This window comes from Telopea speciosissima, chromosome 2 (assembly GCF_018873765.1).
Source record: "Telopea speciosissima isolate NSW1024214 ecotype Mountain lineage chromosome 2, Tspe_v1, whole genome shotgun sequence".
NCBI classification, from domain to species: Eukaryota; Viridiplantae; Streptophyta; class Magnoliopsida; order Proteales; family Proteaceae; genus Telopea; species Telopea speciosissima.
In genome coordinates, this window is record NC_057917.1 from 61,268,162 (window position 1) to 61,295,672 (window position 27,511).

Genomic DNA, 27,511 nt, shown 5'->3' on the forward strand with positions numbered 1-27,511 from the left:
CCTTACCAGAAATATAAGAAAGAACCATCAACAACCCTAACCTTTTCCTTACCAGAACATATAGAGTAGGAATCATAACACTGAGATATGCCGGTCTATGGTCAGTGGCTCCAGAGTCAATAGCCCACGAAGAGGCAGTTGAAGGAGCAGATGTAGAGGCCTGTAAGGTGGAAGCTGAAGGATCTTGCACAGTAGGTGTAGAAGAAGAGCTATCCAGATATGACATAATCCTGCAAAACGCTGCAATATCATCCTGAGTGAGAGAACTGGTGTCTGTCTGTAGTCCAAAAGATATCTCATAGGTTTAACCTCAATCATCATTGTGTGTGCTCTGGCTCTCCCTCTCCTACTACCTTGCATACCAGGGGAACAACCATAAAGCATCCAACATCTCGCTCTAGTGTGCCCAGATTTCCCATAGTGATCACAGCTGAATCTATCCCTGTCATTCCCTCGGTGATGCAGCACCAAGTGCCCACATCCAAAGGAAGAAGAAGAAGAAGAAGAAGCAGCCCTGAAATTAGGGCTTAGTTTGGGAGCCGTAGTTTAGGTTTGCATTTTAGTATTTTCCATACTCAGTTTTTATTTCAGCTTATTTGTAAACTTAAATTGAACCGGTTCAATCCATGGTTCAATTTAAGTGATTTTTACTAAGTCTTTTATTCTTTTCTCCAAATGAAACATAACTAAAGGTGAGGGTATTGTTCAATCCGAAAATGTGAAGGGATAATGTGCTAGCTCAAGTGAGGAGATAGAAAAGACTTTGAATATCCACATTCCCATCTGCAATTGAAGTGGACTGCCTGAAGTTTGAGCATCACGTGACTTGGGTCTGAGGTATTTTTTTTGTTTTTTTGTTTTTTGGAGTTGGGGGGTGGGGGATGGTTGATGCTGCAGCTTTAGGCATTCTAAATCTATATTATGATGAAAATGACGCTTCTTTGGTACCCTTCATGTATTTTTCTGGAAAAGCAGTTTCTGGCTGTCTGAAGTTCTTGCATTTTGCGTCTTAGTTCCCTCTGGTTATATTATAGGCCTATAATTTAAACACCTTGACTGATGTACAAAGGAATACTTTTAAGAATCTTGCAGGCTTGGGACTAGTCAAGCTTCAGCAGGTGAGTACAGACTCAATATTAATGTTATTAAACATAGTGAAATATTTTTGTCCCTGAATCTTAATAATCGAAGAAATTATTTCTACAGTAGTTAGTGAAAGTACAGGGACGGAAAGAGAGTTGGTTCATTCCTACTAAATTAGCGACAAATCTTTCTGTTAGCTTGTCAGATTCATCATCACGCAAACAGGTTTTCTTTTCTGTCTGTCTTGTCTCTTTTGAGATTGGTGTAGATAGATCATTGGTCTCCCCACACTTAAAGCCGTAAGCTTTCCGTAAACAAACCAAACTTTGATTAATGACTCCAAGACTGAAATAATTACCCTGGGACAATTCAATTTTATGTTTTCACACAAAAAGTAGTGTAAAATACTCCATAACATTTGTGGTGGGACTCATGGTTCTAACACTTGGGGTGAGGGGAAGATTCTAGTGGTGGGCTACGTGGTTGGCAGTCTTCTGGTGCATTTGGGATGAGCGGAATGCGAGGTTGTTTTGAGATGAGTTCTCATCAGAAATGGTGGATTCTGCTTTTAGGGAGTCCCCAACTCTTTTCATATTATGGACAGGAAAAACATGGTTGTTTCCAGAATTCTTAAAGCAACAAGACATATTGTTTGGGATCCTCTTCCGGTTGGGTTTGTAAGACTGAATGAACTTTGATGGCTCTCTTTGGGCAAGCCGGGTCCATCTAGATTTTTTTTTTTTTTTGGGGGGGGGGGGGGGAGGAGGGTTGTATGGTGGTGGTGGTGGTTAGATCTTTCGCAGGGGGGAGGGGAGTATTGAAACCATATCCTGGCTCCTATTGGAGAAGACATTCCAACAGAGCTGAAATGCTTTCTCGTAAGTTGGGGCTGGAGTAAGCAATAAGAAAGGGGTTCAGTGACATCATATTTGAGGATGGTGATTCAGCAGCCATCATACCTTGGGCAAAGTGTTCAGTAGAAGGCCATGGAGATTCATCTATATTATTAGATACATTCATTTCTTGGCTGTTCAAGTGAATTGCTCATTCCTTTGGAATCCAATATCTGCTAATTCTATGGCATGTTGGCCAAAGATGGTTCTGGCAGGTCGGAGTGGATCTCAGGGAAATCTCTTTTATTACAGGGGCAGTGCTGCCCATTGGGATCTTTTTGCTTGATCATTTGTAATTTGCTATTCTGGTGTATCATATTTGTATTGAATATTACGGTCTGTCACTGTTTCTGACCTTGTACTTGTTTTTTTCTCTTCAATAAAATTTCCACCTGTTGCTTATTGGGAAAAGAAAAGGGAAATGAAAAGAATTTGTCCAAAACATTATTTGAACTGATGAAGCTTGTATGTGAATATGTGATACCAAATAGAGAAGTTAAAGCTCAAAATTTTGAAACTATATGTGATACCAAATAGAGAAGTTAAAAGCTCAAAATTTTGAAACTATATGTGATGCCAAATAGAGAAGTTAAAGCTCAAAATTTTGAAAATAAAACCCTGTATCTTTCAATATATAGATTTATAAATTCTCGCAAAAAAAAGTATGATCTAAGCTGCCCCCTATCTCTAAAAACTGTCTTTAAGTTTTTCTCTGAAGTCCCCATGTAGGTCTGACGTAAGAATCAACCAATATGGGGCCCTGCTCTTTCACACCCAGCCTCCCTCTCTTTCAGCGGTTTCATCTGATGCTGATTTCCTTCATTGATGCACCCATTTTCCATTTTACATTGCAGCTTCCACATTCTAGAAGCTTCTTTCAAATCTTCAAATCTACTGCCTGTTGTTCTAGTTCACTTCTGTGAGATGATGAAAATCTATAAAATGGAAATACAATCTGGGAGGTTATTTAACCATCTCAGTCTAGCCTTGGAAAAATTCTGTTGTTCCCAACTAGCTGATATAGACTTCTGAGTCCCCAATGGGATCATGTTCACCTAGGAGATGGCCTAGTGAGTATACTCATGCCAGATAGTGATACATATCTTTGCATATTTTGTTGGGTGTACTGGTATGTCTCTGATTTAGGACACAGCCTCTGACTTATTTATTCTCGTCTATTTCGGATTGTAATAAACCATGCTTTTCTATTTATTGAACTTATTAGAATTTAGAAATTGAATCTCTTGGCAATTTAATATTGGCTTCTCTCTGTATTTTCTTCAACAGGGATTCATAGTTGTGGAAACAAACTTTAGGATGTATGCTTATTCATTTTCTTAGTTACATTGTGAGATTTTGCACCTTTCCTCAAGGTGTGCCATTGTAAACTTAATAGCTTTGCAGAAAATCTTTGGTTATTGATATTATCCTCTTCTTGTAAAACTGCAAAAGTTTGATGTTTGTGTAGTATCTTTTCTGACACCTAAGCTGAATATGAAATTAGTTCATATTATTTACTACGCTTTTTAAGTTGATCAACTCATAATGGATTTAAATTTATATTCCTTGAAGATGCATGTTAAAGTACACTCTCATCTTTCTCCTACTTTTGAGCTTCCTTTACTTCTGATAGGTTCCATCTGATTGGATCACTCAAAATCTGTCTGGGAGGCAATATGTTATGTGATGAAATACCTACTACCAGCTTACCTTTCTACCTGGAAAGTTATCATATTAGAAGTGGATGTTGGATAGGGTACAAAACAAATAATTCATTATTGTAGAGGATCTAAACTTCTTGTTTCTCTTTTGACTGTTAAGAACTATAGCTGCAGCACCAAAAAGAAGAGTTCACTGAGTGTGTTTAGGGTCACCCATTCTGGTTCTTTGGCAGTGGTCAAATCTATGCATCAAATATCAAATCCTGACCCATATAGAAATATTGTTGCTTATAACCACCTGGAGTTTCTTTTGTTTGGGGGGGGGGGGGGCTTTGGTTTGGTCTGGTGTGAGGTTTGAGGCTGTCGATTCAACTGGGAGAGGGGGTAAAATCCCCAAGGGTTCCACTTAATTTCTCCACCATAATTGTTAAGCATGACATTCTAGGGAAAAGGAGAAAGTGGTTTGTGTTTGGAGAGGGGTGAAAAAGGAATGATGAGAAGTGAAAGCACTAGTTGTCAAGGCGTCGCCTAGGCGTCCAGGTGGTTTTGAAGGGGTCTAGGCGACAGTCGCCTTTTTGCAAGGCGCCTTGCACTGGTTTTATTGGTATCAAATCCGGTACTGGCACTTATTTATGCCAAATATCATTTAAGTCATTTACTTGAGATATTATTCATAAATAAGCAAATACCCCCTATTTTAATCCAGTAAAAATAGTTAAAAAATAAAATTCCAAAAAGATAAAAAATCAACCCCCCTTCAAAAACAAAAATTAGATTTTCGACGGTAGGTGAAATTTTCAACTTTCTAATGCTGGGGTTTTTCTCAAATCTGAAAGTTCTATAAATGTTAATATGGTAAAACATTGTTAAAAACCAAAAGTGCAGTATATTCATTTGTTTTGATATGTAAAAAAAACATTTTCATTCAGAGCGATTTTGACGGCATTTGCGCATACCAAAGAAGGTTTGACCGGAACATAACTTCTTCAATATAAATCAGATTTAAGCAATTTTGGATTTGTAATACTAAAAGTCTCGTGTAAAAATAAAATCATTTGACTAGTCAAACTTCTTAGAGAACAAGAACAGTTCTCTAAATTGAGAGCAATTTAATTACTGATAGATAAGATCATATTTTCTAAGAACTGTATAAACCAAATGTATGTTTGATTGTTTCAAACTGGCAATAACAAGCTTCTTCAGTTCTGCTGTCTTCTAGTTCTATGTTGGTTGTTTTGCAACCAAATGTACTATTCTTTCCATTGTTGCCTCTAAATCCCCCTGTGTGCTTTATATTATTCTAACACCCTGTTTTCTGTTTACTATTTACTCCTCATATTGGCTTTTTTTAATTGATTCTTGGGCTTCTGCTGTGCTTATCTCACTTTGCTCTGATTTATCACTTTACCCTATTAACCATATTTCTTTTTTAATTACCCCTTTATATTATATTGTAATTATCCTATACTAGTACGTCAGGTAGGCAGCTGGCACTATATTCTATACAGCCAATCCCTTTTGCATGGATCCTACTATCTTTTGATTATCCCTTATTTTGTTTTATATCATGTCTTTCAGTACTAATCGTGTTCATCAGCGTAGGATTAGAAGGATTAATGTTGCATGCATTCAAGAAACTAGATGGAAGGGTCACAAAGCCAAGGCATTAGATGACTTCAAACTATGGTACTTGGAAGAGGAAAGTGGGAGAGGTGGAGTGGGCATAGTGGTGGGCAAAGACCTTAAGAACGAAGTAGTGGATGTTAAAAGATTTGGAGATCGGATCATATCTATCAAGCTGGTGCTAGACAACGAGGTTATCAACATTGTTAGCGTGTACGCACCCCAAACAGGTTTGGATGAGAGTGTTAAAATGCAATTCTGGGAGCACATGGATGGATTAGTACAAGCTTTGGTTCGGGAGAGAAAATTATTATCAAAGGGGATCTTAATGGACATGTGGGCAGGGATCGTAGAGGCTTTGAAGAGCTTCCCGGAGGATACGGAGTTGGAGAGAGGAATGAAGAGGGGATCTCAATGTTAGACTTTGCGATAGTGTTTGACCTGTGCATTGCAAATACCTTTTTTAAAAAGAGAGATGAACATTTAATTACCTACAAGAGTAGGCACCATGCAAGCCAAATAGATTTTTTCCTAACAAGAAGGTCTGACAGACTTTTATGGAAGGACTGTAAGATTATACCAAGAGAGAGCTTAACCGCTCAACATAGACTGATGGTCTTAGATATGTACCTCAGTACGAGGCAACATAAGAAGGCGAAATAGGTTTGCCCTAAGATAAGATGGGGGCGACTGCAAGGAGGTCTGTTAGAGTCATTTTTCGGTAAAGTAGCTCTACAAGAAAAGTGGGATTTTGAGGGAGATACCAGCAAGATGTGGATTGAGATACGACTTGTATTAAGAAGGTTGCTAAAGAAGTCCTAGGGATTTCAAAAGGTATGTGTCTGACCCCTAAAGAGACTTGGTGGTGGGATGATGAAGTTCAAGCAGCCATTAAGACTAAGAAAGCTCATTTTAAGACTTGGCAAAGGACTAACGAGGTAGAGGATAAGGTGAGATATTATGCGGCCAAAAAAGAAGCTCGGAAGATTGTGGGGAAAGCAAGAGCGAAGAAATATGATGACCTCTATAAAAAACTTAATATAAAAGAAGTGGAAAATACAATTTATCAGATAGCCAAAACAAGAGAAAGGAAGAGCAGAGATTTGGATCATATTAGATGCATTAAAAGTGAGGAAGGTCGAGTACTAATACGAGATGAGGACATTATGTAGAGATAGGGTGAATATTTTTACAACCTACTTAATGGAGCTACCTTGACCGATAGAATGAATTCGAAAGCGGAGAGGAATAGTCTTGAAGCCAACACACGTCATGGACGTCTACAACTAGTTGGTGAGGCCGAAGTTAAAGAGGCCCTACAAAAAATGAAGGTTGGAAAATCACGGGGACCAGATGAGATCCGAATTGAAGTGTGGAAGAGCTTAGGAGCACGGGGGATATCTTGGCTCACCGAGCTGTTTAACTAGATTTTGAGTATAAAGAAAATGCCAGATGAGTGGAGGAGAAGCACTGCTCTCAATTTATAAGAATAAAGGTGATATAGGGGCATAAAACTAATGAGTCATATCATGAAACTTTGGGAAAAAATCATTGAAGTTCACTTAAGAAGAGAAACTGTTATATCGGAGAACCAATTTGGTTTTATGCCAGGGAGATCCACGACAGAAGCTATTTACCTTTTAAGGAGACTTATGGAAATATTTAGAGCTTACAAAAGGAACCTCCATATGATCTTTATTGACCTAGAAAAGGCCTATGATAGAGTCTCTAGAGAGCTCATTTAGCATGTCCTAGAGAAGAGAAGGAGCTCAAGTAACTATGTGGATATAATCAAGGACATGTATGAGGGCGTGGTGACAAGTGTCAAAACTGCAGAGGGCCAAAGTAGTGAATTCCCTATTACAATTGGGCTACATCAAGGATCAGCTCTAAGCCCCTATTTGTTTACACTCATAATGGATGATTTAACCAGGCACATTCAAGATGAGGTCCTTTGGTGTATGCTTTTTGCTAATGATATTGTTTTAATAGATGAGACAGTGGAAGGAATTAATGCAAAGCTGGAGTTATGGAGATCAAGTTTGGAATCACGAGGCTTTAAGTTAAGCAGAACAAAGACAGAGTATTTGATGTGTAACTTCAGTCAAACTAGGAGAGGTGATGAAGTGGTGAAACGTGAGGAGTAAGAGCTACCACAAAGTGAATGCTTTAGATACTTAGGGTCAACCATTAACAAAGAGGGTGATATAGAGGATGATGTTTCCCACAGAATTAAAGTAGGATGGATGAAGTGGAGAGATGCATCAAGAGTGTTATGTGACAAACGCATGCCTATTAAGCTTAAAGGTAAATTTTATAGGACAGTTATAAGACCAGCCATGACTTATGGAGCGGAATGTTGGGCAGTTAAGAAGAGTAATATAGATAAGATGAGTGTAGTGGAGATGAGGATGTTGAGGAGGATGTGCGGCAAGACCAGGAGAGAAAGAGTAAGGAATGATTGTATTAGAACCAATTTGAAAGTTGCACCAACCCAGGACAAGCTTCGTGAGAGCTGCTTGAGGTGGTATGGTCATGTCCAACGGAGACCTATGGATGCACCGGTAAGGAAGAGTGACCAGATTCAGTTTGTCGGAGCTAAAAGAGGTAGGGGTAGGCCTAAGATGACTATTGGAGAAGTGGTAAGAAAGGATATGCATGTGGTAGGGCTCGATCCTAGTATGACCGCAGATAGAGTTGTTTGGAGGACTAGGACCCGTGTAGCCGACCCCTTGTAGGGGAATGTTCCTGGGATGCTGTTTTGACTTTTTTCTATTCTTCTTTCTTTTACTAATCTTATTTCTTTTACTGTCATAGCCTCTTTGGATCCATGTAGCTGACCCCATTAGGTTGGGATAAGGTTATGGTTGTTGTTGATGTGACTTAATATTGATTTTTGATGACCATGTGACATAATGTTGATTTTTGATGACTTGATGTGGCTTGATGTTGATTTTTGATGACTTGAGGTGGCTTATTGTTGATTTGTTATGATACAAGGTATATATTGTAATATACCAACGTAGTACATAATGTTAGAAAAGGGGGGAAATAATACTAAAACTTGGGGGCGTCTCGTCGCCTAAGCGCTTAGACAACCCTCCACCGCCTTGGGTTGCCTTGTCGCCTAAGTGCTTAGAATTAATGTAAGTTTTGATAATTGTGAAGTATGAATGCCTGACGATAATAAAATAAATGTTTTAGAGCTTTTTTTTATATATTTTTTAAGTTCTTTGCTGAAAGAATTTCAAGAAAGGAAAAAGCAGCCTGATGCAGTTAGAAGATGGACCAAATAGGGATTCTTTTTAATTTTTCTTATTTTATTCATGTTATTAGAGTGGTAGGAAGGTAAGAGTAGGGTTTAAAGTATTGATACCATATTCAGAGTTTTCATTTCTTATTCAGAACTTGATTTACAAAGGAGCAGACGAGCTGCTTATAAAGAGATCTGAAACTAATCCAGGTTGAGCAACCATGGTTACATATGTTACAAAGTCTTCATCTTACCTAACGGAGTAAGATCAAAGTCTTCATCTTACCTAACTAAGGTAAGGCATGAAGTCTTCATCTAGCGAGGTTGGAACATAAAGTCTTCACTAACCGAGAGTGATCTTTTCTTTGTCGGACAGCTGGTCGGTACAAATCGGGGCGTACACAAGTACAATACACGAGACAAATACAAGTACAAATACGGGGCGTAGACAAGTACAATACAGACGTAGACAAGTACAATACAACTTATAACATCTGAGAATAAAATCTGCTAATGCAGTATCGAAATCCGTATCGTTGGTGTAGGGAATGAAGAAGTCGAGCATGATCGACTTGAACTCCATGTGTTAAGCTAATGATGCGATGGATGAGCGGATGGTGTAAGGCGTTGTTGACCTCCACGCCGTGTTGGTGCTTTGAAGAAGACGAGAAGGCGAGGTGGTGGATCAGCGTGATTATGGGTGCGACATGGTTGTCGCATGAAAGAGAACAAGCGAGCCTTATGCTCATCATGGTCTCGATGGATGAAGAGATCCTGAGAGCTGGATTCATGAAAAGGTAAAGGTAAGGGTCATAAGCAATAAGGTTATGATCCGATGTATGGGGAGTGACTAGATGATGATGGATGAAATCGGTGGTCGATGAAAGATGTAAGTGACAAAGGAAGCTCATGAGGTTGAGAGCATATTGAGCAGTTGGAATAGGAGCAAAGAGACGGAGAAAGCGGGCTAAGCAGGGGTCTCTGAAGTCGGAAATAGGCTGAACCTATTGGATTGGAGAAGATGGTGGAGGCAGTCTTGAGGTAATGCAGGAGGTATGGCGGTTAAAGGTGAGTGCAACCTTATGGGCTGAGAAGGTGCGAGAAGAAGACCACGCATTCTTTGTCAAATGGGGCTGGATTAATGGCAAGCGGGGTAAGGAAGGGATAGTCTGGGTGACAACTTTGATCAAAGGCGAAGACCACTTTGGTGTGGACAATGGATAGGAGGATAGCGATATGTGGAGATGCTATATGCTTTCGGAATGCGAAGAGAGATGACTAAAGCGAGAAGTGGAAGCCTTGGTAGAAATCGAAGTAAAGGGTCGGAGTGGTGGAGGTCTGAAGAGGAAGCACACAGGGAGTGAGGGGTACTGAAAGGACGAGGGGATGGAAGAAGATAATGGTAATTTCTTCTTGTTGCGAGAGGAAATCTGCAAACACGTTGTCTTTGCCTTTGATATGGTGAACCTTGAATGACCATTGGGAGAACATTAGGCCCAACGAAGGAGTGAGATTCGGAGGCTATACTTAAGCTAAGCGCAACATCTTTGGGAAAATTGTCATGTCCATTTCGATGAGGAAAGAATGTCCAGGAGGAAGAATTGGAACTTCTCAATGCGCGCGACTGCGAGAATTTCCTTGAATGTGGAGTGATAGTGTTGTTCGAGGGCTTGAATTCGCGGCTGCGATATCCACAGATCGTCTTGTCTATGCTGGAAGTTCTTGAGAGAACCGCGCCCCATTGTGTATCACTAGCATCTGTCACGGAGGATACGAGACCTGTAGAAGGATCTGCGGTGTAGGAAGATCTTGAGCGAGCCTTTAGATCTCGGATTGCCTTGGTATGAATAGTAGACCATGGAGGTGCATCTTTCTTGATAGCGGTGAAGATGACTAGTCATACGAATCGATGAGGAAGGAATTCTGCCATGTAATTGATGATGCCGAGGCTGTTGTAACTCTGACGGGTAAGAGGACCGTCGAGAATTGAGCAGAGAATGTCAATATGAGGTCAGAGTGGAAATGACCATTGGTGATAGTGCGCGAGGAAGTCTGTCTTGGCGCTACGGTCATCTTTGTTGAGAAAGCATTATGCGTGGCGCGATGATGTCAAGAATGTTTGAAGAAGAAGGGCATGCTCGTCCTCGTGGCGAGAGAACGAGAGGATGTCGTCAATATAGATGAGAGCCTTTTCTTGGATAGGAGCATAGATACCGCAACATACTTCTTTGGAACAATGATGGAGCCACTTTGGTCAAAAGGAAGGACTTTCCATTGGTAATGGCCACCGGGATGCAAAAAACTGTCTTGGGCGATCGTCGGGGTGAATACCTAATTGCCAAAATCACTGCTTTGAGATCGAACTTGCTTGAAGATTTTGCTTGAGATAATTGGAGGAGGAGAGCTGGCCTGGTTGGCAATGAAACTTATCATCCAGGAGAAAAGCATTTAATGGCGATAATTGATCACGAGGCGAAGCTTACCGCGTTTTGTTTTGCTCTCTTGTTGACATAGAACGCTTCAGGCCCGAGGGGAAGATGTCTTCTCGATGAGACCTTGGGCTTCAAGAGGGTAATTTCTGCACGGGAAGCGATGAGATGTTCGGGGTTCATGCACGAATGGTGGCCTTAGTAGGATTGATATCTTCGTTCTTCTTAAAAGGGAGACGGACGAAGAACTTGTCATTTTGCGGAGAGGGGGCGAACACTTTGGGAGAAAATCTGCATGATTATGCTGCATCGCACGAAGAACAAATTGTTCTCGATATCTACAATAGGAGCCATGAGAAACAATTTGGGGGCAGTGGTCCAGGGGGTAAAATGCTTCTTATGAATCGAGACCATGGATACTCCATCGAAGATGGGGTAAGCGGCATAAAACATCGAATCCTATGAGGGCATCTCGGCCGGGGAGAGAGGAACCTAACACTTGTGTGGGTGATGGCAAGAGAGGGGAATAACTTGATCCTAATGGGATGCTTGGAGATAAGGTCGATAGAGAAAGTTTGACCATCACTGCGAAAAGAAGCTGGTTATGAGGTTTCCAATGATCGGGAAGGACATGGGGGGCTAGGATGGTAGCGGCGCACCCAGTGTCAAAATATCCAATGATCCGGATTGGACGATCCCATTTGGTAGGTAGGATGGACAAAGGAGCACGTGGTAAGGGGTTTTGGTAATAGCAAAGTTGGTGACTTAAGCGGGTCAAAAGAAGTGATCGGGTAGATGGGATCTAATCCATCGGACTCGGGTTCGGGTGAAGAAGAGTGCGGATCGTCGTTCCAATTTTCAAGAACGAACATAGATGCGGTGTGAAATCATCATCTCTGCAGTAGTAGAGATTCAACGTCCGCTTGGTCATCGGTAATGGAAAAGGGGCAAGACATGCGTGAGCTTGGCTTGCTTAGCTTTGTCGGGACAATTCTTTGCAAAATGGCCAATCTTGCCGCGGCATAGCGCCATCGTGGAAGTCTTGTTTACGAACTTCTTGCGTTTAAAGAACTTGTAAGACTTCTGCTGCTGTGATGTCTGTTTGAACCGATGAGGTCGGTTATGCTTATAACGGACTTTGCTGGGATGGATCTTGGTGAAATGAGATTTCTTCCTGGAAGGACAAGAGCAATCCTTATCCTTACATTTGATCTTGAGATATGAAGTGTCACACGCATGCGCGAGCTTATGGGTAGTCTTTTCCCATTGCTTGAAGAAGAGCTGTTGGTCGCGAGCTTTTTAGGAAGCGAGGATCTCTTGGTAGAGGCGTCCAATAGGGGCACGATCAATCCGAAGCTGGCTAGCTGCAAAGCCTTTGTAGCTTCTTTTCCCGAGGTTCGGGGAAAGAGTTGGAGAAAACCTGCTTATGTTAGGATCATCCAATCCACCTAGGATGTAGAAGCGGTCCGATGCGGGTGTAATGTTTAGCAAGATCTGCCTTTTGGAAGGAGCAGCACTTCATCTGGAAGTACTCTTCTCGTGCTTTGATGCTATTGTTTTCAATAGGGCCAATCATCTCGTTGTATAAGCGGGCGATGAAAACATCAATGGGGATCCGAGTCCACTGAAGGCGACGATAACCACCGAGGGCCATAAACCATTCTCTGAGAGTACCACGAGAGCGGGCAAAAACTTGGTAGGAGGGGCAGTATTGTGAAAGTACAGCAACTAACATTTCGCGATGAGCCAGGCGTGAAACTCGGAGATGCGATCAGGCCATTTATGGAAAGAAAGACCGTCAAAAGTAAGCAGATTGTTTGGGGTCTTGATTACCAAAAGGATTTGGAGCTGAACCAGGAGGAGGCATCGTGGGATGCTGGGCACGAGAGCTAGCTGCTTTATTCTTGAGTGCATGAGTGATGTCACTTCACTATCACGCTATAGATGATAGGTTCGGATTGTCGAGGTTCATCACGGAGCCTTAGTCTCGAAAAGGCGGCAAAGGATCTGAAGAAGACCGAGAGTCTAGATCCGAAAAAGTGGTGACAGAGAAACCTTAGAGATAGATAGTACGGGGAGGCTATCGTGGAGCTAAGGTTAAGCTGAGTCGAGATAATTGCTAAGAGACTTTGGTTGTGTAGGTCTTGGAGCAGACCACATGCTTGAGTCGGGAGGAGATGGTTTAGATGCAGGAGGATCCCAGGGGACAAAACCAGGTGGTCCTGTAGGTTGCTTTCGGCTAAAGGTTGGAAAGTGGGTTTGCACCCATAAGGCTAGCAATGTTTATAGGGGAAGGTGGAAAACTGGTGACTCATGATGGGTATGGTGAGTCGTGAGATCGCTTAGGTTTAGCGGATCGTGCTCGTGTGCCGGCAGTGCCTTCTGCGATCTTGGAGCTCTTTGAACATAGTGTAGGAAAACTATGTGAGCGATAGTAAGTGATAACGGGGGTCATGGCCAGAGTCGAGAAACGAGGTCGGACTAGCGGATAATTACGAGTTTGGGCTAGGCGAAGTGTTCTTAGAAAGACGCTTTTCCTTTTCTCGGCCAGATATGAGATAGGAGGCTTGGTGAATCCTTCAGCCGTCATAGCAATAGTCATAAGCTCTTGGTGGAGAGATTCAAGTGATTTTCAGATAACGGATGTCGCCTTCATTCGACGGAGAAAGCGTATGATGTTCTTGGTATGAGAAGCTTGGTGAGATCGCGATTTTGGACCAAAGCGTTCTCTGCTGCCGATTGAGTTAGGACTCAACAGAGGAATTATGAGACATCGAGGCCATTGTTATCAAGAACATTAGGTGGTGTAATCTTCCATTTGTGATAACGGCGGTCGAGCATCCTCATAATCAACCGTTGGAGGAAAATTCTGCGATGCCTTGAACCGAAGCCATATAGCATGGAATAGGCTGCTTGCCAAAGCATGAGCGGAGGTTCAGGTGGAGATGGAGGAGCAGTGGAAGATCGCTTCTGATAAGGAGTGGACGGTGGAGGAGTCATCGGATAATCAGGAGACGAACAACAACCCGCAGAACAGGGTTTGTTGTTGCCATACTCGACGATGAACTGATATCGTCCACTATCTTCGCCAAGGGGGCCAACGTTAGGGCAACCTGCCTGATAACGAAGCCAAAGAGAGTCTGGGCCGCGCTTCTTCTTTTTAGGTTTTGGAGGCGGCGGAGGATCTTCGAGTTCAAGATCATCTTCCTGAGTAGGCCAGGGAGGCCATGCATCAGAGGATGAACCTGGGAGAATCATACCCATATCAGTTGGTCGTGGATAAGTGACCATGGTGCGTCCGTCCTCGAGTGATTTGTAGACGGGGTTCGTTGCTGTCAACGGTGGAGTTGCAGCAGGTATATTGTGGGTAGATTCATATGCCGTGATCCAAGATTCTGGGATGAGCTTGATGAGGGTTTCTCGATCAATCTGTCGAGGGACATGAGTGATTGTCGAAATCCTGTCTTCGCCGATCTGGACGAAGAGAGCCGCATCATTACTGGAGAAACCAGTATTGAGATTCATGGCATGATTCTGCAACCTGTAGCATATCTGATAATGGAGGGTTGCTGCAATAGCTGATTCTTTTTGAGGAGCACCGGTAAGTATGATCGAAGCGCCAGGCATCCGCAAGATTTGGATCTGAAGAGAAATATTGTAGTTGGGGTATACTGATATAGAACACGGTGCCGTCGTTGAGTTGTCGAACATCCGTGATGGTGGCATGAGGAACACGGAATCGGTGTCGAGAAAATTAAGAGCACGCTCGCCATTGGAAGACCTTTTCGACCGTGGAAGGTAGTTGCGATCTTAACCGCACCCAGTGAAGATGAGTGTAGCAGATGGATCGGCTGGCGGATCAATCGGGACCGATATGTACCGGAAAATATTGTTCCTTGCAGTGGCGCGGCGACTGGTTTTGTGAAAGCGGAGGAGCACGAACGTACTCCTTAAGACCACGAGTCTTGGGAGCAATAATAGTTCGAAGCGTCCTGGTAGCAGAGGTAGATGTGCGGTAGGAAGACATCATAGGGATTGAGATCGGGAAATTCGTCGGATGAATGCCTTTGTTCATTTGGAGTATAGGCGAGTTCGTCTGAGTAATCAACCTTGCACGCGTGAGATTGCTTAAGGGTGACCGGGCCGGCCGGAGGTTGTAAAGCCATTAGTAGTCGAGAGGAGACTGCGGGTAAGTCGAGAGATGCATCTGGACCTCTGTCATGCAGTGTCACGGTTCGAGATGGTGTGTAAACAACGCGAAGAATAATGAATAGTAAGCCTCTTCAACACCTGGTCGGAGGTAACCCGATTGTGCGGGATTTTATAGCGGCCTTGCACGCATACCCACACCTACCTCGAGGGCGTTACCAACCAGAGTCTGGGAAGAACACTATTCATGATTCACACCTTTTTCTGATGCAGAGGATCCGTCAGAGACGGCAACTGCAGAGCATACTTAGGCAACAAAAAAGGAAACCATAATAAACCAGAAAAACAGACAGAAGAACAGGGAGCAGAGCTCCAACGCACAGGAGTCAAGGGAACTACTCACATGGCTTTGATACCATATTCAGAGTTTTCATTTCTTATTCAGAACTTTATTTACAAAGGAGCAGACGAGCTGCTTATAAAGAGATACAAACTAATCTAGGTTGAGCAACCATGGTTACATATGTTACAAAAGTCTTCATCTTACCTAACCAGAGTAAGATACAAAGTCTTCATCTTACCTAACTAAGGTAAGCTGCAAAGTCTTCATCTAACTGAGGTTGGAACATAAAGTCTTCACCTAACCGAGAGTGATGCTGACTGCTGTCGGACCGCGGTCGGTACAAATACAAGACATACACAAGTACAATACACAGACAAATACAAGTACAAATACAGGACGTAGACAAGTACAATACAGGACGTAGACAAGTACAATACAACTATAACATACAGAATAAAATACTGCTAATCTGTATCGAAATCCGTATCGCTGGTGTAGGGAATGAAGAAGTCCAGAGCATGATCGACTTCGAACTCCATGTGTTCGCCCATGATGCGATGGATGAACGGATGGTGTAATACGTTGTTGACCTCCCACGCCGTGTTGGTGCTTTGAAGAAGACAAGAGGGCAAGGTGGCTGGATCAACGTGATTATGGGTGCACATGGTTGTCATGAAAGAGAACCAACGAGCCTTATGCTCATCTGACTGGTCTCGATGGATGAAGAGATCCTGAGAGCTGGATTCATGAAAGGTAAAGGTGGGGTCATAAGCAATAAGGTTATGATCCAGTATGGGGGGAGTGACTAGATGATGATGGATGAAATCTGGTGGTCGATGAAAGATGTAAGTGACAAAAGGAAGCTCATCAAGGGTTGAGAGCATATTGAGCCAAGTTGGAATAGGAGCAAAGAGACGGAGGAAACGGGCTAAGCACTGGGGTCTCTGAAGTCGGAAATAGGCTGAACCTATTGGATTGGAGAAGATGGTGGAGACGGTGCTGAGGTAATGCCAGAGGGTATGGCGGTTAAAGGTGAGTGCAACCTTATGGACTGCAAGAAGGTGCCAGAAGAAGACCACGCATTCTTTGTCAAATAGGGCTGGATTAATGGCAAACGGGGTAAGGAAGGGATAGTCTGGGTGACAAGCAACCCAGTCAAACTGAAGACCACTGGTGTGGACAATGGATAGGAGGATAGACTGATATGTGGAGATGCTATATGCTTTCAGGGTACGAAGAGAGAGATGACTAAACAGAGAAGCTGGAAGCCTTGGTAGAAGTCGAAGTAAAGGGTCAGGTGGTGGAGGTCCTGAAGAGGAAGCACCTGGAGTGAGGGCATGCAAAGGACAGGGATGGAAGAAGATAATGGTAATTTCTTCTTGGTGCTAGAGAGGAAGTCTGCAAGCACGTTGTCTTTGCCTTTGATATGGTGAACCTTGAATGACCATTGGGAGAACCACTGGGCCCAACGAAGGAGCTGAGATTCAGGGAGCTGCTTCTGCTTAAACTGCAACATCTTTGGGTAAGCTGTCATGTCCATTTCGATGAGGAAAGAATGTCCGCGGAGGAAGAATTGGAACTTCTCAATGCCGCGCCGAACTGCAAGAATTTCCTTGAATGTGGAGTGATAGTGTTGTTCAGAGGGCTTGAATTCGCCACTGCGATATCCACAGATACGTCTTGTCTTGTCTGGAAGTTCTTGAGAGAACCGCGCCCATTGTGTATCACTAGCATCGTGCCTGGAGGATACAAGACCTGTAGAAGGATCTGCGGTGTAGGAAGATCTTGAGCGAGCCTTTAGATCTCGGATTGCCTTGGTATGAATAGTAGACCATGGAGGTGCATCTTTCTTGAAGCGGTGAAGATGACTAGTCATACGAATCGATGAGGAAGGAATTACGCCATGTAATTGATGATGCCAGGAAGCTGTTGTAACTCCTGACGGGTAAGAGGACCGTCGAGAATTGGCGAGAGAATGTCCAATATGAAAGTTAGAAATGACCATTGGTGATAGTGACACGAGGAAGTCTTGTCTTGGCCGATGCTACGGTCATCTTTGTTGGAGAAAGCATTATGCCGTGGGCGGCAGTGATGTCCAAGAATGTTTGAAGAAGAAGGGCATGCTCGTCCTCTGTGGCAGAGAACAGGAGGATGTCGTCAATATAGATGAGAGCCTTTTCTTGGATAGGAGCATAGATCTGCAACATAGCTTGCTGGAACAATGATGGAGCCACTTTCAGTCCAAAAGGAAGGACTTTCCATTGGTAATGGCCACCAGGGATGCAAAAACCTGTCTTGGGCCGATCGTCAGGGTGAATACCTAATTGCCAAAATCCTGCTTTGAGATCGAACTTGCTGAAGATTTTTGCTTGAGATAATTGGAGGAGGAGAGCTGGCCTGGTTGGCAATGGAAACTTATCATCCAGGAGAAAAGCATTTAATGGCTGATAATTGATCACGAGGCGAAGCTTGCCACGTTTTGTTACGCTCTCTTGTTGACATAGAACGCCGCGGCCCGAGGAAGATGTCTTCTCGATGAGACCTTGGGCTTCCAAGAGGGTAATTTCTGCACGGCGCGATGAGATGTTCGGGGTTCATGTACGAATAGCCGGCCTTGGTAGGATTGATATCTTCGTTCTTCTTAAAAGGAGACGGACGAAGAACTTGTCATTTTGCCAGAGGGGACTGGAACACTTTGGGAGAAAATCTGCATGATTGTCTGCACTGCAACGAAGAACAAATTGTTCTCACGATATCTACAATAGAGCCATGAGAAACAATTTGGGGACGGTGGTCGAGGGGGTAAAATGCTTCTTGAAGCGAGACCATGGATACTCCATCGAAGATGGGGTAAGCGGCATAAAACATCGAATCCTATGAGGGCATCTCGGCCAGGGGAGAGGAACCTAACATGCACTTGTGGGTGATGGCAAGAGAGGGAATAACTTGACCTAATGGGATGCTTGGAGATAAGGTCGATAGAGAAAGTTTGACCATCACTGCGATAAAGAACTGGTTATGAGGTTTCCAATGATCCGGGGAAGGGCATGGGGGCTAGGATGGTAGCGCGCACCGGTGTCAAAATATCCAATGATCCGGATTGGACGATCCCATTTGGTAGGTAGGATGGACAAAGGAGCCTGTGGTAAGGGGGTTTTGGTAATAGCCAAAGCTGGTGACTTAGGCGGGTCAAAAGAAGTGATCGGGTAGATGGGATCTAATCCATCGGACTCGGGTTCGGGTGAAGAAGAGTCTGGATCGTCGTTCCAATTTTCAAGAACGAACAGTAGATACGGCGTGAAATCATCATCTACGAGTAGAGAGATTCAACGTACGCTTGAGTCATCGGTAATGGAAAAGGGGCAGCATGTGCATGAGCTTGCTTGCTTAGCTTTGTCGAGGACAATTCTTTGCAAAATGGCCAATCTTGCGCGAGCATAGCACTTCGTGGAAGTCTTGTTTACGAACTTCTTGCGTTTAAAGAACTTGTAAGACTTACTGCTTGTGATGTCTGTTTGAACCGATGAGGTCGGTTATGCTTATAACGGACTTTCTTGGGATGGATCTTGGTGAAATGAGATTTCTTCCTGGAAGGACAAGAGCAATCCTTATCCTTACATTTGATCTTGAGATATGAAGTGTCACACGCATCAGTGAGCTTATGGGTAGTCTTTTCCCATTGCTTGAAGAAAGAGTGTTGGTCGCGAGCTTTTGCAGGCAGCGAGGATCTCTTGGTAGAGCGTCCAATAGGGGCACGATCAATCCGAAGGCCAAACTGCGAAAGCCTTTGTAGCTTCTTTTCCCAGAGGTTCGGGAAAGAGTTCAGGAAAACCTGCTTCATGTTAGATCATCCAATCCACCTAGGATGTAGAAGCGGTCCAAGATGCGGGTGTAATGTTTAGCAAGATGCCTTTTGGAAGGAGCGGCGCTTCATGGAAGTACTCTTCTCGTGCTTTGATGCTATTGTTTTCAATAGGGCCAATCATCTCGTTGTATAGCGGGCGATGAAAACATCAATGGGGATCCGAGTCCATGAAGGTAGCGATAACCACAGGGCCATAAACCATTCTCTCGAGAGTACCGTAGAGCGGGCCAAAAACTTGGTGAGGACAGTATTGTCAGTAGCACCAGCAACTAACATTTCGGCAGTGAGCCAGGCATGAAACTCGGAGATGCGATCAGGCCATTTATGGAAAGAAAGACCGTCAAAAGTAAACAGTTGTTTGGGGTCTTGATTACCAAAAGGATTTGGAGCCTGAACCGGAGGAGGCATCATGGGATGCTGGGCCTGAGACTGCTGCTGTTGCTGAGGTGCATGTGGAGCAGTGTCCACTTCACTGTCACTGCTATAGATGATAGGTTCAGTTGCCTGAGGATCATCTGGAGCCTTAGTCTGAAAGACTGGCAAAGGATCTGAGGAACACTGAGAGTCTAGATCCGAAAAAGTGGTGACAGAGGAAACCTTAGAGATAGATAGTACGGGGACTGTCTGTGGAGCTAAGGTTAACTGAGTCAGATAATTGCTAAGAGACTTTGGTTGTGTAGGTGCTGGAACAGCCCTGTAAGCAGAGTCAGGAGGAGATGGTTTAGATCTGGGAGGAACCCAGGGGACAAAACCAGGTGGTCCTGTAGGTTGCTCGGCTAAAGGTTGGAAAGTGGGTTGCACCATAGGCTTAGCAATGTTTATAGGGGAAGGCTGGAAAACTGGCTGACTCACTGATGGGTATGGTGAGTCATGAGATCGCTTAGGTTTAGCGGATCGTGCTCTGTGTGCAGCCAGGTGCCTTTGCTGATCTTGGAGCTCTTTGAACATAGCTGTAGGAAAACTATGTGGAGCCTGATAGTCATGATAAACAGGGGTCATGACCGAGTCAGGGAACAGGGTCGGACTAGCCGGATAATTCTGAGTTTGGGCTAGGCGAAGCTGTTCTTCTAGAAGACGCTTTTCCTTTTCTCGGCCAGATATGAGATAGGAGGCTTGAGCTGAATCCTTCACCGTCATAGCAATAGTCATAAGCTCTTGGTGGAGAGATTCAATCCGTGATTTCAGATAACGGATGTCGCCTTCATTCTGACGGAGAGCAAGCGTATGATGTTCTTGGTATGAGAGAAGCTTGGTGAGATACTGATTTTGGACCAAAGCGTTCTCTGCCTGCCAGTTGAGTTGGGACTCAACAGAGGAATTATGAGACATCAGGCCATTGTTGTCAAGAACATTAGGTGGTGTAATCTTCCATTTGTGATAACGGCGGTCAGCATCCTCATAATCAACCGTTGGAGGAAAATTCCTGCGATGCCTTGAACTCGGAAGCCATATAGCATGGAATGGACAGCTGTCCGCTAAAGCACGAGCGAGGTTCGGCGGAGATGGAGGAGCAGGGAAGATCCGCCATGAGAAGTGGGCGATGGACGAGAGGAGTCATCGGATAATCAGGAGACGAACAACAACCCGCAGAAGCAGGGTTTGTTGTTGCGCATACTCGACGATGAACTGATATCGTCCACTATCTTCGCCAAGGGGGCCAACGTTAGGGCAACCTGCCTGATAACGAAGCCAAAGAGAGTCTGGGCCGCGCTTCTTCTTTTTAGGTTTTGGAGGCGGCGGAGGATCTTCGAGTTCAAGATCATCTTCCTGAGTAGGCCAGGGAGGCCATGCATCAGAGGATGAACCTGGGAGAATCATACCCATATCAGTTGGTCGTGGATAAGTGACCATGGTGCGTCCGTCCTCGAGTGATTTGTGAAGACGGGGTTCGAATTCTTTGTCAGCGGTGGAGTCGCGGCGGTATATTGTGGGTAGATTCATATGCGTGATCCAGATTCTGGGATGAGCTTGATGAGGGTTTCTCGATCAATCTGTCGAGGGACATGAGTGATTGTCGAAATCCTGTCTTCGCCGATCTGGACGAAGAAGAGCCGCATCATTACCGGAGAAACCGATGATTGAGATTCATGGCATGATTCTCGCAACTTTGTAGCATATCGATAATGGAGGGTTCGCTGCACATAGGTGATTCTTTTTAGGAGCACCGGTAAGGGTATCAAGAAGCGCCAGGCATCCGCAAGATTTGGATCTGAAGAGAAATATTGTAGTTGGGGTATACTGATATAGAACACGGTGCCGTCGTTCGGTTGTCACGAACATCCGTGATGGTGGCGTGAGGGAACTTACGGAATCGGTGTCCAGAAAATTAAGACGCATCGCCATTGGAAGACCTTTTCGACCGTGGAAGGTAGTTGCGATCTTAACCGCACCCAAGTGAAGATGAGTGTAGCCAAGATGGATCCACTGGCGGATCAAGTCGGGACTGATATGTACCGGAAAATATTGTTCCTTGCCACTGGCGGTGACCTGGTTTTGTGAAAACGGAGGAGCCTGAACGTACTCCTTAAGACCCTGAGTCTTCTTGGGAGCAATAATAGTTCGAAGCGTCCACGGTAACCGAGGTAGATGTCGTGGGAAGACATCATAGGGATTGAGGATCGGGAAATTCGTGGATGAATCTGCTTGTCGGTGGAGTATAGCTGAGTTCGTACAAGTAATCAACCTTAGACGCATGAGATTGCTTAAGGGTGACCGGAGCCGGGATGGAGGTTGTAAAGCCATTAGAGTCGAGAGAGGAGACTACTGGTCGTCAGAGATGCATCTGGACCTCTGTCTGGTGTCTGGTTCGAGATGGTGTGTAAACAACGCAGAGAATAATGAATAGTAAGCCTCTTCAACACTGGTCGGAGGTAACCCGATTGTGCCGGGATTTTATAGCGGCCTTGCCTGCATACCCACACCTACCTCAAGGGACGTTACCAACCAGAGTCTGGGAAGAACACTATTCATGATTCACACCTTTTTCTGATGCAGAGGATCCGTCAGAGACGGCAACTGCAGAGCATACTTAGGCAACAAAAAAGGAAACCATAATAAACCAGAAAAACAGACAGAAGAACAGGGAGCAGAGCTCCAACGCACAGGAGTCAAGGGAACTACTCACATGGCTCTGATACCATATTCAAAGTTCTGAATAAGAAATGAAAACTCTGAATAGGCCTATATGTCTTGGTGTCGGTCGGTGTCGATACGATACATACTGATACGTATCTATTTTTGTTTTTTAAAAAAACAATGTATCAACTGTATCGATATGTCTCGACCGATACATGTTGATACGATACGATACGGTAGCACTGTTTTCAATTTCTTATTATTTTTTTAAATGTATCGGTACGTATTGATAGGTATCGGTCGATACATATCGATACACATGCCTTTTTTCATATTTTACACCAAACACAAACTAGAACCCCCAAAAAAAATTTCAGGGACATAGCCCCCGAACCTAAGGGTGTTAAACGGTCCGGTTTTAGTTAAACGGTTCAGTTCAGTTCGGTTTTGACTGCTTGAGGGTAGAAACCATAACCAGACCGTTTAACTAAACGGTCTCATAATCAAAACCTGAACCGTTTAGTAAACGGTTTTTAAATGGTTTCGGTTAAATGGTTCTATACGGTTTTACACGGTTTCGGTTAGACGGTTGTTTACTAATACTAGTTATTACTTATTACTTACTAAGTTATTAGTTTTTTTTTTTTTTTTTGAGAAAGGAAATCATTAATGAAGAAACGTGATTACTTAGTAGTTGCTACTTGCTAGGTTTTGATTTTTTGTTTATAAAAAAAAAAAAGTTGTTAGGTTTTTAAACAGTTAAACGGTTTGGTTATAATCAGTTTTAATTGAATTGTACAGTTTGAAACCGTTGGATTAATCGGTCTAAACCGAACCAAACCGATTAAATAAACGGTGTCATTTCTAAAACCATAACCGGACCATTTAATTAAACAGTCTGTCGGTTTCGGTTTAATCGGTTCGGTTCGGTTTGGTTTTGACACGCTTACCCGAACCCTCCCTAAAAAGAGATTTGTTCGCTTGCTATGGGGGCCTATCGGCCCAACCCTCTGCGTCATGAACTAAATCTCAACTTTTTCTCCCTTCAGGTTACGCCATGAAATATGTCGGGTCAGGTCGAATCCACATCGCACTTGAATCCTTGAAATACAAGACATAACACTTGAAGGGAAAAGCTAGGTTTTTTTAAAAAAAAAAACTTGATCTTTTGCTTCAAATTTTGCATTTTAGTTCTTGTTTTTTTGCTATGATTCAAGGAGAATAGGTTCAATTAACCATTAGATGCATGCTTTGTATACATTTGCTAAAATTTGAACTCAAATCCACCATTTTTCACCCAAAACCGAAAATGGCTTCCTTAAGGGTCAGTATTGTGCTTATGTTCGGTTAGTACACAACATCATCCTAGTTGCTCTTATTCTTGAAGACCCTTACAGAAATGAGTTTGATCCACCCAGACATTCTTCATGGCAATAGAGTGACTCTGCATGTAAGAAATCTCATCTTTTATAACAATTTAGAAGTGCCGCATTTATCTGGTTATACATTATTCACAATTCTTAGTGTATATGCATGATACATGACATATATTGCTTGTTTATATTGTTTTTTGTGTCCAAAAATGTATTTCAATGTGTATTTTGATCATTTTCATGTGTTTTTGAACCAGTCAATGCATAACTCCGATACGATACGATACGTCTCTTAAAATCGCCCGACTTATACGATACCTGATACCGATACTTTAAACCTTGGGTAAGAGTCCAATTTTATTTTGTCTTCAGTTTTGGATTAGATAGAGTTGGAGTTTTGTTATGATTTCAGTTTCACATTAGGATCAGGAATTTTATTTTATGAAAGGACATGTAACTCAACAACTTGGGACAGATTTGAGAGTTTGAATAGAAATTATTTGGGTTAAGACGATGGCTGTCATGAGCCTTGTGTGCTTTTCTTCTCCCCTCTTCTGATTTCTTCTTCTTATTTCTCCTTTCAATTGCTTCTTCCCTGTTCACGGTTTTAGCACCAGTCACTGTTTTTTTTTTTTCTTTCTTTCTGGGCGGTACCACCAGATTCAGTAAAAGCCTCGTCAGATCTTTAACATAGGACGATTGGTCCTAAGACTCAAGTCACAGGTTCCTTTCCCTAGGGCGATTCATACCCTGGATCCCTGTTCCCAATCGGTTCACCTGTTAGAAGTTACAACTCAGATTCATATCTGGTTTTCATACATCGACAAGTTCAAGTTGCAGAGATTTGTCCAGGTTGCTGGTTGTCAATTTATACTGTTTTGGAGGTCGATCTTCAGACGCTTGCGTGATAGTTACCTCCTGAAATTTCAGATCAAAGGGAGGCCTATTGAGGGAGTTCAATGGATTAGATGAGTCGTGGTTTCTGTTTTGAATTCTGGTACTAGGTTGTTCAACAGATAAAGCTGCTACCGGTGGCACTGGTGGTGTTGGTGGAGCAGGAGGTGGTGGGGAGTTGCAAGTCTGCTGAAGAGGTTCTTGGAAAGGTGGATCTTTAGGGGGATTGCAACATCCTAGAGGACATGCATTTCTGGTACTTTCCTGGATCATCACCGAGAGGGCCGACGTTAGGACAACCTGCTTTGTAACGCTGCCAAAGAGGGACTGGAACTTTCTTCTTCTTCTTGCGCCGAGATCGCCGAGGTTCATCCTCGTCTGATTCATGACAATAGTTTGGGCAGTCGCAGATGTCAAACCATTTATGGCCTGTTGGACTTTGGAACTCGTAAATGGCCTACCTAGTTGGTACCAAAGCCGAAGGTTGAAGAAGATATAAGCCTCTGAAATTGCAAGTAAAGACATTATTGTTATTTACACAAAACCCCTAGGTTCATTGGTGCTGTTATCTTTACCCCCACTTTAAATGTTTCAGTTTAAAAAATACCCTTCTACTCACACTTTGAATCCTTTACTTATGTTTTGGAGTTCTAATAATTTACAACTCTGCCATTCCTTCTTCACAAAGTTCAAAATAATTACAGTACTGCTATCCATTAAAACCTTCCATTAATTATCATTCTGCCATTTCTCTTGTGAGACTTCAAATATTTACTGTTTTGCCATCAACTTTGAATTTGAGTACTCCTTTGTTTGGGTGGGTCCACAAGCAACCCAGTAAGGGTAATTTCAACCTGGGTTTGCATCACAGCCATTAAAGTTAAAACTTAATGGCTGGTAATTTTACTGCTCAAGCTCAGCCAATGTCCTTACAACCTGTGGTTGTTTGATCTCAACCCAAATAACATATCTGCTCAAAGACGCAAGTTTCCATCCATGGTGGAGAACAACTCCATTCCATATTCATCTTTTAGTTTGACTTAATTATGTCGTACCTTCCCAAACTTTTCAAAGTTTCTCGCATGTAATTTGTTTATTGGAGTTCTTTAATTGTAAGTTTAAGTGGCAATTTTGTTGTAAAAAAGTGCAGGGTTGAGTATCAACTTCCAAATCTTATAGTTGGAGCAATAACAAAAGAAAGCTTGTACAGTGCATTTCAAAATGCATTACAGCTGAGGAGGCAAGTGTTATAATCGTGCATTTTGGTTTTTCATTTATTTGCAGCAATCCTCTGATTGTATACCATAAAAACCTCTGGGACAATTTGGCTCTTAAACTTTATTTATTTATTTTTCTTTAGCCTTCTGCCTGTGCCTTATCGTAAGTATGAAAATCTTTTACTATGATTCATGTGGGAGGTAATGTTCCAGATTTTTTTTTTTGTCACTGATGTTACAAATTATGAATGGCATATGAAAACACTGTATAACAATCAGGTTTTGATTTACATGAACAAACTTGTAATGCTGCTTTTCTCTTTGAAACTCTGTTCTTCTTCAGCCATATTCTATCTGTTTAATGCTTCAATGACCCAAACTTAAGTGACCTGTATGATTTTATCTGTCTGACAAATGGACTATCATATTTGTCTAGGAAGTTCTTTACATGATGGTAAGGATTTTGGGTTATGGTATATCCAGGCATTGAGATAACCTGCTCGCATGTTTGCTCCATGGACAGCATATTTCCTGACCAGACTTTTCAAGTTATGGTGTATGTTTACAAAATAATGAATGTATATCTATATGCTTCTAGAAGTTTTCTTTTTCCCCATAACTATTAACTCCTGAAATTTTCTACCAGCAGATAATTTATTTCCTTCAGCTCAAATGCACATCCCTGAAATTTTCTACCAGCAGATAATTTATTTCCTTCAGCTCAATGCACATCCTCCTGTTGCAGAGAGAGCTCTATCTATACCAGAGAATGTTACAGATCAGTTGAATGCACATCCTCCTGTTGCAGGGAGAACTCTATCTATACCAGAGAATTTATTTCCTTCAGCTGAATGCACATCCTCCTGTTGCAGAGAGAACTCTATCTATACCAGCAGATAATTTATTTCCTTCAGCTGAATGCACACCCTAATATTTGAGTATTTTGTCTGGATGGATATGTTTATCTCTTTTGATAAGCTGAGCTGACTCTTTAATTGTTGCAGCAGGGATTGACTAATTGAATTTTGAGTCAGGCAACAAGTTCTTGGACATATGTTGTCCTGTGTTCTCAACATTTCCCTGACCTATGTTCTCCCGTTTTTGTACTTTGAAGAGAAGAAAATGAGGTTTTATCCTTTTCATTTTTGGATGTCAGGGAAATGTTGAGAAGACCTCGAATATTAAGTGTTATGAAATGGTTCAGTCTATATTGTATGAGGATGGGGCTGTGTGGTGTCTATAAATCAAATTCACTGCTAGCTTTCAGCTTTCATGGCTTCAGATGGAAAAGGAATGACCCATTGTTAACTTGTTACACAAACAACAGAATATTGTTGTAATCCCTAATGTGTAGGACAGTTCTTTTATATGTTGTAATTGCAGGTGGATTGAGACAGTTTAAGCTGTGTATATTATTATGCTGTGACCTTCTATGTTATATATCATGTTTAGTAGTGTAACAGCAGTATTTGAGAACATGGAATTGGATGTATAAGCTACGACCTCTGGTAGATGTCTGTTAGTTCAGTTTGCAATCTTTCCCCTATTCACTCATGATGCATGTATGAGAAATGGACTGGAATGCCACACACAAGTCCCACGACGAATTGGAAAATGTTGCATAATTTCAAGTGTAAATGCACTTACTTTTGG

General features: G+C 42.7%; 1 long non-coding RNA gene across 2 annotated transcripts; it reads left to right on the forward strand.

Annotated features, from left to right (window-relative positions):
• Positions 1-1,032: 1,032 nt before the first annotated feature.
• On the forward strand, positions 1,033-26,520 carry LOC122650092. 2 transcript variants are annotated; one of them, XR_006331376.1, is made up of 5 exons: positions 1,033-1,118; positions 1,225-1,308; positions 3,264-3,349; positions 25,792-25,885; positions 26,505-26,520. It is a non-coding gene; the product is annotated as an uncharacterized LOC122650092 (long non-coding RNA). The 2 variants fall into 2 exon arrangements; XR_006331377.1 differs by lacking the exon at positions 26,505-26,520 and having other exon boundaries at positions 25,792-26,229.
• Positions 26,521-27,511: the final 991 nt, after the last annotated feature.